General features: G+C 35.8%; 1 protein-coding gene across 7 annotated transcripts in view; it reads left to right on the top strand.

Moving 5' to 3' along the window:
• The window catches only part of CDH18 (cadherin 18), a 1,008,661-nt gene that overhangs the window by 722,431 nt on the left and 269,072 nt on the right, over positions 1-17,158 (top strand). The window lies entirely within an intron of this gene.

The raw sequence follows: 17,158 nt of genomic DNA, 5'->3' as shown, positions 1-17,158 counted from the left end.
CTCCGCTTGGCCGGCGAGCCGCCCCTCCGTCCCGGCTCCCTCCCGCCAGTCCGTGGAGCGCGCACCGCCTCGCCGCCCTTCCTCCCCTCTTCCGTGGGGCTCTCGTCTGCGCTCGGCTCCGGAGACTCTGTTCTGCTCATCCTCTGGCAGTTTTCTGGGTTCTTTAGGCGGGTGTGGGTGGAATCTAAGTGATCAGCAGGACGCGGTGAGCCCAGCGTCCTCCTACGCCGCCATCTTCCTACCTCTCCTCTCTGTTTTGTTTTTTCTTAAAGAAAGGCATATAATAATACATTCTATTTGTCAAGATGGGGCAGTAGTTTCAAAGGTGATGATTGTTGTCTGTATCTTTCTATATATCTATAGTATTTCATAACATAAAATTAACATAAAAACATGGTTTGAACTAAGCACGTTGTATAGAATATATAATGTTTAAACAAACACGTTCTATATAATGTATGTAAATATTTATATTAAATTAATATGTCTTGGGGCACCTGGGTGGCTCAGTCGCTTGGGCGTCAAACTTTGGCTCAGGTCATGACCTCATGTTCTTGGGTTCTAGCCCCGCATTGGGCTCAGTGCTTGACAGCTTGGAGCCTCCTCTCATGCTTATGCTCTGTCTCTCTCTCTCAAAAATATACAAACATCAAAAAAAAAAAAAATTAAAGTCATATGTCTGAATACCTTTTGAATAAATGAAATGAGTTTAAATGTAAACTCATTACATATATTATACATAGTGACTATGATATATATTTACATAAGTATATATAACATGCATTATATATTGTATATACATATACAGTTAATTTTATATGCACGTATAGAGAATGTTGTAATTAATAGTTTCTCCCTGAATTGCAGAAAAAAACAATGCAAGTTGAAGACAGAGATTTGGTCATTAAGGATGCATACAGGCAACTTCCAAAATATCTTAAATAGCTCAAAATATCACAAAATATGTTTTGACAAATACTAGTTGTGTGACATGCTACATGCTTTTAGGAGTAGGATTACGTCTACAAATAAGTGAGAGAGGTATCACATTGTATTTTATCCTCTTTATTTCCCAAAAACATGAAAAAATTATTTTATGTCTTCTCTCTTGTCAAATATGTCAAGAATGAAACACTGTGTCATCCAAGATGAAAACTATCATTTATTTAGAAATATATCGGGGCGCCTGGGTACCTGGGTGGCTCAGTCGGTTAAGCGGCTGACTTCGGCCCAGGTCACATATCATGATCCGTGAGTTCGAGCCCCGTGTCGGGCTCTGTGCTGACAGCTCAGAGCCTGGAGCCTGTTTCAGATTCTGTGTCTCCCTCTCTCTGACCCTCCCCGTTCATGCTCTGTCTCTCTCTGTCTCAAAAATAAATAAACGTTAGAAATATATCATCATCGCATGCTATATACCAGATGTTTAGCTGTATAACACTTGTTAACTTTCTATATAACCCATTTTCCCTAAACTTATTGATCAAATGACAATTGTTCTTTAACTCCTATCCAAAAAAAGTTTAATCCTAATTTCATCCTCCTTTAGCCTCAGTTAAATAACAAACACGTATAAAATGCTGCAATATATAATTTAAGTTGGCAGTATTTGTGGTGCTTAATTAAAAATTAAATCTATAATATCTATCAATTATAGTCCATTTGGTTACCTAAATATTTAATTTTCCTTGCATATGTATGAGTTCTGTTGTTAGGCATTGTAAAATTAATTTTTAGCTTGGGGCACCTGGGTGGCTCAGTCAATTAAGCATCCAACTCTTGATTTCTGCTCAGGTCATGATCTCATGCATGGAACTCTGTGCTGACAGTGTGGAGCCTGTTGGGGAATCTCTCTGTCTGTATCTATCTGCCCCTTTCCTCTCTCAAGCTCATGTTTGCTCTCTCTCTCTCTCTCTCTCTCTTTCTCTCAAAAATAAATAAATAAAATAAAAAAAATAATTATTGGCTTATAAAGAATGGAAATCAATATTTTTTTATTTCTTATTTAATATAATTTATTGTCAGATTGGCTTACATACAACACCCAGTGCTCATCCCAACAAGTCCCTTCCTCAATGTCCATTATCCATTTGCCATCTTCCCACCGCACTGTCCACCTTCAGTTTGTTCTCTGTATTTAAGAGTCTCTTGTGATTTGTTTCTCTCCCTCTCCATTTGTATCTATTTCCCCCCTCCCTTCCTCCATGGTCTTCTGCTAAGTTTCTCAAGATCCACATGTGAGTGAAAACATATGATATCTGTCCTTCTCTGACTGACTTATTTCACTGTGCACCATACGTTCCAGTTCAATCCACATTGCTGCAAATGGCCAGATTTCGTTCTTTCTCATTGCCAAGTAGTATCCCATTGTATATATAAACCACATTGTCTTTATCCATTCATCAGTTGATGGACATTTAGGCTCTTTCCATAATTTGGCTATTGTTGAAAATGCTGTTATAAACATGGGGGTAAATATGCCTGTATGCATCAGCACTCCTGTATCCCTTGGGCAAATTCCTAGTAGTGCTATTGCTGGGTCATAGAGTAGTTCTATTTTTTACTTTTTGAGGAACCTCCACACTGTTTTCCAGAGTGGCTGTGCCAGTTTGCATTCCTTGCAACAGTCCAAGAGGGTACCTGTTTCTCCACATACTCACCAGCATCTGTTGTTTCCTGAGTTGTTCATTTTAGCAACTCTGACCGGTGTGAGGTGGTATCTCAGTGTGGGTTTGATGTGTATTTCCTTGATGACGAGTAACGTTGAGAAATGGGCAGGACACATGAATAGACATTTTCCCAAAGGAGACATCCAGATGGCCATCAATATTTTTTAAGTGTTTCTAGTTCTTTCCTGTACTATAAATATTGGAAATGTTCTTATACTCTATTGAATTTTGCACTCATTTCTTTCTTCTTTTTTTAAGTTTTTGTTTATTTTGAGAAAGAGAAAGAATGCTTGCATTCACATGCACGGGCTGGGCGAGAGGCAAAGAGTGCTGCAGATTTGCACTGTCAGCTCAGAGCCGCACATGGGGCTTGAACTCCGAAACCCTGAGATCACGACCTGAGCCAAAATCAAGAGTTAGATGCTTAACTGACTGAGCCACCTAGATGCCCAAATTTTACATTCTTAAATTTGTTTTTGTGTATGTATTTTCTCCATGTAATCATTGTAATCTTTAGAAAACACAGGCTATGACTTTTTTAAAAACATAAATTTGCCAGAAACCTTGCACAATGTTACACATGTCACATAATTAAAATTTATTAATGAATATTGAAGGACACATGAATGAACTTTCTGAGGACAAAACCTGGAAAGAAATTTTTACTCATCTATAAAATGAATAAAGTAATAGATATCAGTATTATTCTATATATAAAGGACACAGGATTGTATTTTGCAAAAAGTAGGCACTTGATAAATAATACAGGATATTTTTTAATGTTAGTGTATAAATAAATTAAAATTCTTGAAAGGCCCATTATTCATATAAAACTCCTATCATTTTCAAATTCCTCTAGTAAATCCTTCCTTGTCTTCTGAATTCAAGCAGGATTCAATTGTATTCATTGTTAATGACGTTATATTAATGTCCCGAGGTAAATGAGCTTTCCTTAACAGAAGACCTATGTGGCTTGCCACTGAGGAATTTCTCATTGAAATGGTATTAAGGTTGGAATGTAAAAGCAACAGCCAACATATATGGATTTACTGTGAATTGTTATTTAGTATCTAGTCCTTTTTCCCCTACTTCCGCTGCTTTGCAAGTTGTAAACACCTGATATAATAATATGTAGGTATATGTGTTTTATAAATGTTAATTCACGCCTGTTATGATTCTGCATGATCCATTCTTAGCATGCTGTAACTTGCTATGGAACCCATTTCATAGAAGTTAAGAGGTTTCTTATCTAAATGTGCCTTATTATGAAATAGTAGAATCAGGATGTGGGCAAATGCCTGTCAGACTTTCAATTTCACATTATTTCCATTACTGCATCCTGCCTTTGTGTTACATTTAGGAGTGCAGCAGATTAATTTATGATTCTGATGCATAAACCAGAGAAACCTTTCATAAAGTTTCAATCAAGTTGTGTCCCTATTTATGAGCCAAAAACAAAGTAAATGCAGCTTAGAGCAACAAAGAACTTTCCATTCAAACTCATTTTGCATTTCTGAACCTGGTGTCATATTCGAAAGTCTCAGACGACACAAAATACTGAATGACTCCCAAGATAGCATTTAGTGAAATTCATTGTTGTGTGTCATCAAATGTTGATATATGATCTATATTTGTAGCCAACATAAAGTAAAAGCTTGTCCTCATAACCTTTCCTGGTAGACTGAGTAAGGCCAAAGTCGTGGGAAGACTTAGGTTTTCTTCTCGATGCAGAGATTGTATCAGGACTAGGAGGAAATAATTTATGTCATTAGGAACGAAGTTTGCCCCAGCACACCCAGGAGTTAGGGAGAATTGCTATCATCCTCATTTTATGGGGGTTTGGGGGGGAACTGAGTCAGAGAGGTTAACTAACTTATTCCAGATTACAGGGCAAGTAAGTGTAAGTAGCCTCATGACAATTCAGAAATTCTGCCACTGGAAGTAGGCTCCCGATGGTCATTCTGCTATATTGCCTCTGCCATAGTGTAATACATCCATAGGACATAATTTTTATTGCATAAGTTTGGATTTGCTTCTCTTTACGTCACAGCCCCACTAAGCTAGATGACATATATAAATGTCCATTTTTTTTCTTCGCTTACCTGCACAGAAAGGTTTGCTTTCATGTTTGCATGAATATGCGCCAAACTAGTCCAGTACTTAAATTTAAAAGAAACCTTTAGGATAGAATATACATTTTCTTTGCAGAAAAGTAATTGAACTCATTATATGCATGGAAGCATGTTGACTAGATGGTAGAGATGTGGCTTTGTAGCAGAGAAATATGGAAAGTACCAAAAAATTGCAGATGTGAAAAATACAACGTTGCTTCTCGCTTTTCATTTAAAATGGGAGATTGCCACCATTCTTTTCCTTCTCTGCTCCCATTGTGTTTTCCATTTGCGCCTGCTACTCTCTCTGGACTTCATCTGTTTTGAGTGTTTAATTTTGTATGCTAGAAACTTTAATACTGAAAAAAAAAAACACATGTGAAGGTAGAAAATCATTCAATCATTCTGTACTCTGCAAGTCAACATAACTTAAAGAAGTTATAGTAAAACTCAATCTTATGAGAATAAAATACAAATATACAAAATAATTAGTTTAATTAAAACATTTAATCCATCCCTTTGGGCACTTACATAGTGCGGTTTTAGACAATTTTGGTACTGCCTAAACTGTCTGTGTTTTTGTTAATTTTTTATGATCATAATTCTTTAAGAAGGTTCTATGTCATACATATGTTTGTATTTTCTAATATCTTCTATAGGGTTCACAGTACTTATTTTGGCTGTCATATAAATTTTAAATAATTTTTCTGATGTGACTTGGAATAACACATTTATTTGTGAGAGTTTGTGTTTTTCTTCTAAAGGCATTTTAAATCTTTTTTTTTTTTTAATGTTTATTTTTGAGGGCGAGAGAGCACAAGTGTGGGCGGGGCAGAGAAAGGAGAGAAAGAATCCCAAGCAGGCCCTGTGCTGTTAGTGCAGAGCCTGACATGGGGCTCGAACTCACAAACGGTGAGATCCTGACCTGAGCTGAAATCAAGGTATGCTTAGCCGACTGAGCCACTCAAGTGCCCCAAAGCATTTTAACGCTTTGATTTACTCAATTTAATTTTATATCATTCAATAAGAAAGCTCCTCAGCAGGATTTGATGATTTGACCACTGGTCGTGTTATTCTCCAATGAGTATAACCTCCTCCAGTTATGCCATGACAGTTCCCATGATCAAGCCTTTGCTCAAAGCCAGAATAAATCGTGACTTGAAAGGAACTATAACCCATATTTTAATTTAAAAGTCATTTTGAACAATCTAGAAATTGTGGCCATATAGAAAACATCAAAAGAAGAGATTACGATAATGCTAAGGAAAAAAAAAATAAAGGTAAATTTTGTCTTGAGTGAATTTGCAGCTTGTGATGAAAAATCATTTCACTCCTCAGGGAAGTTATTGAAGAAGAAATGAAAAAAATAGTCAACAAGAACCAGGCTGGTCTGCTATCTGGTAGATTAGATAACCAAAAAAAAAAAAAAAAAAAAAAAAAAAAAAAAGTGTCTAGAATCACTGTAAAGGATTTTCACAGTAAAATTTTTCTTTTGTTTTTTATTCCTTAAACATATATTTAAATATAATGGGAAAATAATGTAGAAGATACTAACAACACAACTTAATAATAATAAAAATAACTCATGAAAATGAGACACCATTATTTTAAAAGGAATGGGAAAATTGTGTCATGAAAAATACTGGCATCATAAGGATTCATTCTTTCTGCTTAGGAAACATATAGATGTTAGTTTTATACAAGTAGATTTTAGGACACAAGCCGATGAGTGTTGGTATCTGTAACCATATTCAGTTAAATGACAAATGCCTTCTATGTTTTTGAAAGTGGAAGTGGAACATGAAGACGTGGAACGCTTGATTGATGGTTAAAAAACAAATACAAAAACGACGTTATGTATTAACGATTAGCTGACAGATTATTACTATTACTATTATTTATTGAACCACAGCAGAATCTTCAGTCTCTTCCCCTTCTCAATTCATTTGTGTCCTAGCTCAGTAATTATAGCAGTCGCTTCAGCTAATTTCTGCTGATTCACATTTCTGTTATATAGGGACAAAGTTTCCCTGTTCCTGGGAACAGAGGATTTGAAAGGAATCTCAGGTGATCTGGTTAGGGCAGAGATGGGGACATAGAATCTTACCATCTTGATTTTACTTTCAAACACTAAAAGTCCAGTCCCAAAGTTCCTTTATAGAGGGAGGCCATTATATGGGACTAAACAGATACTATTCAATTACCACCCCTTAAGTTTGTAAAGTAGCTAAAAAGGTTACATTAAAGGATGTGTTAAGTAAATAAGTTGTATGAGAAAAAGCACCAATAGTTCTCTCCTGTATCTTTACCAAGAATGCCTGGGGTCTTACACTATATATAATACATAAATTTCCACTCTTATATGGAAGCCTCTATACATTGATTTGTCATGTGGAGAGAAATGGACTAAACTTTTTAGTCTATGTCATATAAGGGGAAAAAATCCCCAGGTTTTGAAATCAGACAAAGCATTCAATTCTATGAACCTTGGATTTACTGGATGATGAGGGACAGATTGCTAGTTTACCCCAAAGTCTGTTCACCTACTGTAGATATTAGTGATATAAACACCCCCTTGCATGTCTGCTAGCTGTGGAATACCTTATCCAGCATTCTATTCGCCATGTGTCACCATGGTTAAAAGTTGACAATTTGGATGTTAGTGTGAGTGATGTGTCTCGCTTTCATACAGGCCTTAGAAAGGAAACTATATGCAAGATTTCCAGTTTCTATTACTCTGTCTTTTCCCTTTGGCTCAGACACGACAAAAGCAAGAATGAAAATCTTAGACTTGGAGATGGAAGCCGTTGAAGGTGGCAGAAATGCCTTACTAGCAATAGATTGTTTATATCTGTACTTACTGAGGGAAAGAATTAAGTTTATGTTGTATTTTTACCTCTATTTGTTACAGTAATTTATTTTCTACTTAAAACAATGGCCTTAGGCAAGTTGCTTAATCTCTCTGATATTAAGTTCTCTCATTAGAAAATTAGAATATAACACCAGATTTACAGTGGTGTTTTGATAATTAAATAACCTAAGGCATTATTCAACTTATATTTAGTGATATTAGCCTATAAAATTTAAGACTATAGATTTGGGTGTAAAGTCCTTTCTGTGAGTCTACCTTAGCTATTAATTTGATGTCCTACCTGGGTCAGATGACTCTCCATAGATTCAGCTTCTTCTTTATTAAATAGTATATCACCTAACCAATAAAATTCATAGAAAGATAAAATTAGAATATGCCCACATATATTATTAAGCTTACTGTGAGATATGTACGTTTTATTTTATTCCTAGCCACAAGTGAGAATATCTTTTGTGCATGCAGAGACGAAATTTTTGAGTATGTGTCCTAGGTGGTAGAAGACAGCCTCCAGTCCAATGGAAGAAGAGGGATCTTTGCAGAATTCAAGTAGAAAACGAAAGAGGAACCAGGTGTTCCCACCTCTGTGGCCAGGGATGAGATGCCAGTAACAGAAGATGGGTCCTTGTTCAATACAGAGTCCGTGAAGGTCATATGAAGAACAGGGAATTTTTTATTTTGTTTTTGTGTTTTGTGGTGTTTACTGTGCCTTTTGGGTCTCCACTCAAAGTCACTTGTAAGTTTGATTTTGTGCGCTAATGGAAGGTGATTTTTTATAGAGTACTTCCTGAGTCCAGCCATAAGACTGGCACAGGAGAAAAGCAGAGGTTATCCATAAACAGACCATTTCATATGGTGCAACTACCAATAATAATGACTAAATACTACTTATCGCCAGATCTGGAATAGCAGTTACCAAAAATACCTGCTAGTTAGGCACTAATATTTATCTTTAAATATGAATATTTTATGTGAACCTACATTTTATCTCTGTGCTCTATGACATATGCTCAGAACTTAGGTAACCATAGCCACTCAGTGATATTTTTGAATGAATAAATAAATGAATAATAAATAAGTACAAATCAGTAAATTATTAAATATCAATTACATAAATAAAATAATGAGCAATGACAGCTGAGCAAATGGATGAATAAATGTTTATCAAGGTGTAAAGTATGTGTGAAGAGCATATAACCTCATTCACTTTGGTTGTGGCTTTTGCTTTTTCTCAAGGTGTAATTGACATAAATTCACATAATTACAGCACGAGATTTTATATGATTTCCCTTATATACGCAATCAAGAACTTGAAGATATCCACCATCCCCAAAGTTTCTAAATACGGGGTGCCAGGGTGGCTCTGGGTGGCTTGGTTTGGGCTCAGGTCATGATCTTACGGTTCATGGGTTCGAGCCCTGTGCTGAACTCTGCCCTGACAGCATGGGTCCTGCTTGGGATTATCTCTCTGTCCCTCTTTCTCTCTGCCTCTCCCCTCCTCATGCGCTCTCTCTCTCTCTCTCTCTCTCTCTCTCTCTCTCTCTCTCTCAAAATAAATAAGCTTTTAATTTTTTTTAACGTTTGATTTATTTTAGAGACAGGGAGAGACAGAGCATGAACGGGGAGGGTCAGAGAGAAGGAGACACAGAATCTGAAAACAGGCTCCAGGCTCTGAGCTGTCAGCACAGAGCCCAACGTGGGGCTCGAACTCAGGGACTGAGACATCATGACCTGAGCTGAAGTTGGCTGCTTAACCGACTGAGCCACCCAGGCGCCCCTAAATAAGCTTTTAAAAAAGAATAAACTATTATTATTTTTTACAAAGTCTCCTCATACCTCTTGGGAATCTATCTCACCTACTTTTCTACCCTCCATCCCCAGGCAACTATAAATGGCACCATTTTGGTATAAATCGCATCATTCAGTAAGTACTCTGTTTTATCTAGGTTCTTTTAATCAGAATAATTATTTTGAGATTTATTAACGCTGTAGCACATATAAATAGTTGTCGTTATTGTCTTTTGCTCAGCAGTATTCTACAGTATGCATATACCACAATGTGTTTCTCCACCTATCAATGGAGAGAGACTTGAGCCGTTTCATGTGTTTGACTAACGTAAATAAATTGGTATTAACATTTTAGACGCATCTTTTGGACACATTTTTTCTTTTCTCTTGAAAAAGACATAGGAGTGTCAATGTTGGATATATGGTAGCTGTATAATCTGAGAAATGGGCAAACTACCATTTTACATCCCACCCCCCCACCACCAATAGAATCTGTGAATCCAGTATTCTTTCACATCCTTGCCAATATTTGATATAGTCATTCGTTAAAATCATTTTAAAAGTTTTTAGTGATAGCTAATGGTTATTTTAATTGAATTTCCCTAAGACCAATAATACTGAGTTTTTTGCTTTGTTTTTTTTTTTTTGTGTGTGTGTGTGGTTTTTTTTGTTTGTTTTTTGTTTTTGTTTTTCTGGTACTTGTATTTTATCTTCTCTCGTAAATTGTTTGGTCATAATAGTTTATCCATGTATTAGATTATTTTCTTATTATTGTTTTTGTTTTTTATATATTCTGGAGACAGCTCCTCAGGGTATATATAATTTGTATATAATTTCACCCAGTATATTATTATTTAGTCTTTTCATTTTCTTGACAGCATCACCCAAACAACATATTTTCTGCAACTTTGATAAAGTCTAATTTATCAATAAATTGAATATGTAAGCACAGATCATGGTTTTGGTGTTGTAGCAAAAATTTTTACATAACCCAAGATCCCAAATGTTTTGTTATATTTTTTTTTCTAAAGTCTTACAATTTTAGTTTCACTGTTAGCTCTTTGGTTTGTTTGACTTAATTTGTTTATATATCTGAGTTATGGCTAGATGTTTACTTAATTACACACATATATCAATAGTTACTGCTAAAAATATTATCAGTTCTGCCCTGCATTTCCTTTGTACTTTTGTTCAAAATCAGTTAGCCATATATGTATGGATTTATTTAAGGACACACTATTTTTTCATTAGTGTATCTGTCTGTCTTTCTGCAATACCACACTGTCTTGATTGCCTTTATAATTAGTCTTTAAGTTAGGTATTCTTCTCCAGACTTTTTTCTTCAATATTATTTTGGCTGTCCTTGTTTTTTTGTGTGTGTTTTTGTTTTTGTTTTTTGTTTTTTGTTTTGTTTTTTTTTGCATTAATAATTTAATGTCCAATTTAGAATCAAGCTATTGACCTGTAGGAAAAATCTTACTGGTAGTTTGAGTGGAATGATGTTAAGCCTCTGGATCAATTTGGAAGAATAGACACGTTAAAATATTGAGTGTTCTGAGCCATTGCTCACTTATTTCTCCCTATATCAAGATTTTCTTTATTTTTTTCAGTTATGTTTAATTTCTCTTAGCCATGAACCAGTCTTTCATATCTTTTCAACATTTGTTTCTAATTACATAATACTCTGATGATACTATTTAAAAAAAATATTTTGATTTCAATTTTTGCTTACTGGTTCCTTGCATACAGAGATAAAAATGATTTTTGTATCTTGAGTTCATATTCTTCCATCTGACTAAAATGACTTATAATTTCTAATACCATGTTTTAGATTCAGTCATTTTTTTACATAGATAATACTATCATCGGTGAATTCACAAAGGTTTACTTCTTATTTTCAAATACAGAGACCCCATATTTGTATTTTCTGCTTTATTTCCTGCCTAAAACATTTTGTAAAATATTAAATACAAGCTGTGATATTATATATCATTGTTATGTTCCTGATCTTAGGGGGAAAACATTCTGTCTTTCATAATTAATCACAAGGTTAGATGAAATATTTTATAGATCACCTTCGTTAGGTTGAATATGCTTCCTTCTGTTTCTAGTTTGTTGTTTTTTATCAGAAATGGATGTTGGATTGTGATAAATCCTTTATGTATATTTGTAGAAATATTTGTATTTTTTTCTTTCTTTGTTATGGAGAATTACATTTGATTTTCAAACGTTAAATTTACATTGCATTCTTGAGGTACTCTCAACTTGGTCATGAGGTATTATCTTTTTAATATATTGCTGGATTTGATTTGCCAATATATTAATTAGAATTCATCTGTGTCCATGAGTGATATTTACTTACACTTCTATGGTAATATATTGATGGAATTACAAAATGAATTGGAAAGTATTGTAGTTCACCCTTTTCAATTTTCTGAAAGAGTTTGGGTAGAATTGTTTTTATTTATGAATGTTTGGTTGAATTTACCAGTGAAGCCATCTGAGTCTGAAGGTGTTTTTGTATGTTTGATTAATGGATTGTCTTTTGAGAACATTCAAATTACAAATTCAATTTCTTTTAATAGGATCAAGGCTATTTATATTATGTATCTTCTTGAGTGAGACATGGTAATTTGTATCTTCAAGGAATTTATTCACTTCATTTGCATTTCCGAATTTATTGGAATAAAGCTGTTCATATTATTCTCTTATTTATTTATTTTTTTACTATTTGTAAAACTTAAATGATGTTCTCTTATTCCTAATATTGAAAATGTTGCCTTCTCCTTTTCCTCATCAGTCTGGCTAAAATTCTATTAATTTTAGAAATTTTAATTATTTTTTTAAACATCCTATATAATAGAGCCCTATTGTTTTGAAGAACATCAACTATAAAACCTACTTTACTTTGGAAATATTAGAAAAAAAACTAAAGGTTAGTCGGTATTCATGATGACTTAAGAGCTATATTTACTTGGTGATTCTCCAACCATTCTTACTTTGATCAAGGAGGAACAGAACTTTCATCTCAATGTTATTTTATTCTTACTCACCTTTCTTAACATCAACAACTTAGGTGATGATGTCTTTGATACACAACACCTGATTCTACATCCTGTATGCTTTCGGATGCTCTAGATAAGCAGACCGAGGCCCATGACAACACATGTGACTCTTTCCTCCATATATTTCCATTATTCTGTACTACAAAGATATACTCCAAAGCACCCACTCTATAGTCATACATTGATATAGTATCAAAGAAAAGAACAGCTTGTTGTTGCTGTAGTTGTTGAGAAAACAGTCTATTTTATATTTCTTTGATGTATATATAACCAACTATTCTTTCACAACTCATTTTCTGAAATAGCCACTGACAATATAGGACATGTTAATTACTCCAGTATTTGCCCTCCATTTTAATTTGATGGTAGTATTATCGCTGATCCCTGCATGAATTTTTCCTCTCTCTCGCCCTGTTCTCTCTCTCCTTCCTTCCATCCTTCCATCCTTCCCTCTTTCTTTCCCTTCCTATATTTTTTTCCTTTTTTTTCTTCAGTATTGAGTACCTTTGAAGACACCATGTAAATTAATAACAAATAAGTCCTTACTGATGCTTTGCACCTATCTGTTCGTACCCTGGGCTAGGCAATGATTCCTCCTCCACTGCATAAGCGATGAGCTTCTTAAAATCTGATATATAATACCGTGTGTTTGCCAGCAGTAAGGATACATTTGGCAGGTAGAAAAGAAAACTTGCTTATGCTTCCCTTTGATTCTACTCATTATGCTCTTACCTTCCAGTGCACTCTTCTTTTCTTTTCTGTGTCAAATCCAGTTTCATTCATCTGCTAAAATTTTGATTCTTGTGTTATTTCTCACTTCCAGATGGTATATTTCAAATGGCTACTCGTTCCTGAGGGTTTCTTGTCGTGCGAGCATTTTTGTCCTTGCATCCTGTATTTCTCTAATCATTTTGTGCGCAGTGTAATTTTTCTGCAGTCCGATGTTACCTCTGCAGCTTTTGATCATGGAAAACCAGTTGTTTCTCAACTTCAGCACCCACTTGTGTTGGCTTTCCTTTTCATGTGTTTCATTTGTTGGTGTAAAGACATAGTTTTCATAGATACGATTCCTGTGGGCCCCACTTGGTGAAACTCTCTTCTGTGGAACATATGCATCTATCTCAGCTGGTAATTGGGACATGCCCCTGTCCCTGGACTCCTTCGACGCAACCCTCTCCCTATAATTTTGGCAGAGAGCAAGGGTAGTAAACGTTCCAAGCATCTTCACCTTCCCTGCCTATTGTTGTAGTCTGACTGCTTGTCCCTTCTGGCTACCGGCTTTTCTGATCCACTCTTGCTCCTGCCTTTCTTCCCAGAATCTGCTACCTTGGCTCAGGGGGCCCACCCGATGCCCACATATCCCTGCCCAGGCCCCAAGAGTTTTGAGCCTTAGCTGTTGGGCTCTGACATCCAGGCATTTTTTTCTGCTTTCACGTCTCATCACCTCCCCACCATCCCAAACTATATTGTTTTGGAGGGATTCCCGAAGGCCAGCGGTATCTCCAAGAGCTACCCTGGATTTAGTTGAATAAAGAAAGGGTTTCACAAAACTCTCCAGAAATTTCTCTGTTTTTCTCCCTTAATTTTTTAATTTGTGTGTGTTTATCTGATTTTTCCAGAGGTATTGGTGGTTCCCAAGTTTTTAGAAGTGCTCTGGTTCTCCACCTGTTTTCTGGGTTTAATTACCATCTATAAAAGCCTTTAGATTTAGGGCATTTGGGTGGCTCATTTGTTGAATGTCCAACTCTTGATTTCAGCTCAGGATCCCAGGGTCGTGGAATCAAGCCCTGTGTTGGGCTCTGCGCTGAGTGTAGAGCCTACTTGGAATTCTCTCTCTCTCTCTCTCTCTCTCTCTCTCTCTCTCTCTCTCTCCCCCTCTCTCTCTCTCTCTCTCTCCCCCTCTCTCTCTCTCTCCCTCCCTCCCTCCCTCTCTCCCTCTGCCCCTCTCCCCTGTTTACTCTCTCTGAAAAATGAAAATAATATTAATGATAATAATAATTAAAAGCCTTTAGATTTACAACTATCTTTTATTTTTGATCTCCCATTTATCTGTCCAGATCCACTTATGAGTTTATAGATAGCTCAGATCTCAGTTATCCCTATCATATCATCTTCTATATTAAAATCCTCTCCTACCTTTCAGTATCTCCCATATTATTTTTAAAATGTAAAAGGCACAATTATCTCCCTAATTCCTAAGATAGTAAACAAATTGCCACCCTGCTTGACTCTGCTTCTTCCTTTGTCCTATGTTAAAAAATCAACCCATTTCTACACCTTTAATATAATGCCTATTTACTGTCTTTATAATGTGTCTCCATTTTTCATCTTGAATACTTCCCCTTCCGCTATTTTTTTTTTTTTTTTAACACAGCCTCTTAACCTGTCAGGTTTTCTACAGCTTTTCCCCCTTTAACTCAAACATTGCATTATTTTATCTCTCCAGAATTCAATTCTGCTTCTATCATTGGTCATGCACTCCTTCTCTCTACACCTCCCTTTTATGTTCAATACATTTGCACAGATTTTTCTTTTTTTTTCAGTAAAAACTTTTAAACTGTTGAACGTGCCATTCAAGGACTTGAGCCCTACCCACTTCCTCAGACTTCTCCTGATCTGATCTTGTCCTGTGGGCTCTGGAACTTAAGCATACATGCCATTTTTGTTTTTGTTTTTGTTTTTTGTTTTCTTTTTCTTTTTTTTTCTTGTGTGCGTGTTCGTTTGTTTGTTTTTGCTCTTGAATTTACACTTACTGTTACATTGCCTGGTCCTTAATAGTTGTTAAGTTACTTTGTGTTTGGGGCTCCTGGCTGTCTCATTTGATTAAGTGACCAACTCTTGATTTCTGCTCACTTCATGATCTCATGCTTCTTGAGTTCAAGCCCCATATAGGGCTCTGCAGTGACAGTGAGGAGCCTGCTTGGGATTCTCTGTCTCCCTCTCTCTCTGCCCCTCCCCCATTTGTGTGCTCTCTCGCACGCGCTCTCTCTCTCCCTCTCTTTCAAAATAAATTGGTAAATTTAAAAAAAAAATTAGTTTGTGGTTAGTGTTTAGTGTATACAGCTGCTGAAGTATGAGGCAGACCTAAGGATTACTCCTATGACCCTAGAGCCATGTATATAGATGAAATCTCTATAAATTATACAACATATGTTAGGAATATGAGAAGAAAAATATAGAAACATTGGACAATAATTTATCAGATTTCAAATGTTGACATTTATTTAAAAGCAGACATATCCTTAATGTTTAATCCTAAATCTAGGTTTTAATATATGACCATTATAGAAGATATGAAGATATATCTATAGTTTTATGCATTTTGTCTTTGCAATAATGATGCATGTGGGGGCACCTGGGTAGCTCAGTCGGTTAAGTGTCCGACTTCAGCTCAGGTCTCGATCTCGTGGTTTGTGGCTTGAGCCCTGCAGTGGGCTCTGAGGTGACAGCTCGGAGCCTGGAGCCTGCTTCAGATTCTGTGTTCCCCTTTCTCTCTGCCCCTTCCCTGCTCATGCTATGTGTCTGTCTGTCTCTCTCCCTCTTTCAAAAATAAACATTAAAAAACAAAAACAACAACAACAAAAAACTATGCATGTGTGCATACAGTATTGCCATTTGACTAAAGTATAAGACTCTGGGTTCTGAAGTTAAAGTATTCAAATCTAAATTCTCTTACTTAATAGCTTTGTAACCTTGGACAAATTAACAATAAGATTCAACTTGTTAATTTAAACAATATGGGGATAATATAATAGCCACCTCAAGAAGTTACTTATGAAAATATAAATATTTTATACATGACACATAAAACTCTATCATTTTCTTCTTACTGCTGTAACAAATTATCATCAATTTAGTGGCTTAAATAACAAATTTATTATCTTGCAGTTCCAGAGGTCACAAGTTCTAAACTTCAGGTTATCAACATGGTTGCATTCACTTTGGAGATTCTGGGGATTCTCTAGGGGAAAATCTGTTTCTTGTCAAGATTCTAAGAAGCTGCCTGTTTTCCTTAGTTTCTAACCCATTCTAAAATCTCTAAGCTGTGATGCCTGGGGTGGCTCAGTCGGTTAAGCATCTGACTTTGGCTCAGGTCATGATCTCGCGGTCCATGAGTTTGAGCCCTGTGGTGGGCTCTGTGCTGACAGCTCAGAGCCTGGAACTTGCTTCTGATTCTGTTTCCCACTCTCTCTACTCCTCCCCCCCTCATGCTTTCTCTCACTCTAAAAAATAAATAAACATTAATTTTTTTAAATAAATAAAATCTCTAAGCTAAGGAGAATAGCATCTTCAGATACCTCTGTCTCTTCCACTGACATATCTGTTTCTGTCATCATATCTTTTATCTGATTCTCCCTCTGTGTCTTACCAAAACACACGTTACATTGACCACACCAAGAGGAGTTCCCCTTAATTTATTCACATTAGCAAAGTTCATTTTTTCTAAGTAAAATAACGTAATAGAGGATGGACATTTGGAGGGGTGCAGTAAATGCAAAATAAATAGTTTGTTTATTTACTTATTTTTTTGGTAGGGAAAAGAGTGACAATCAGGATCTACTACTCAAAAATTTGCTCCAGATACTAAGGAATTAATTGTAGGACCCTAGTTTTAATTTTTTTTTTAATGTTTATTTATTTTTGAGACAGAGAGAGACA

The sequence above is a fragment of the Neofelis nebulosa genome, chromosome 1, assembly GCF_028018385.1.
Source record: "Neofelis nebulosa isolate mNeoNeb1 chromosome 1, mNeoNeb1.pri, whole genome shotgun sequence".
In the NCBI taxonomy this organism is placed as follows: domain Eukaryota; kingdom Metazoa; phylum Chordata; class Mammalia; order Carnivora; family Felidae; genus Neofelis; species Neofelis nebulosa.
Note: the sequence above shows the minus strand (reverse complement) of the source record. Positions and strands in the feature narration are given on the sequence as shown.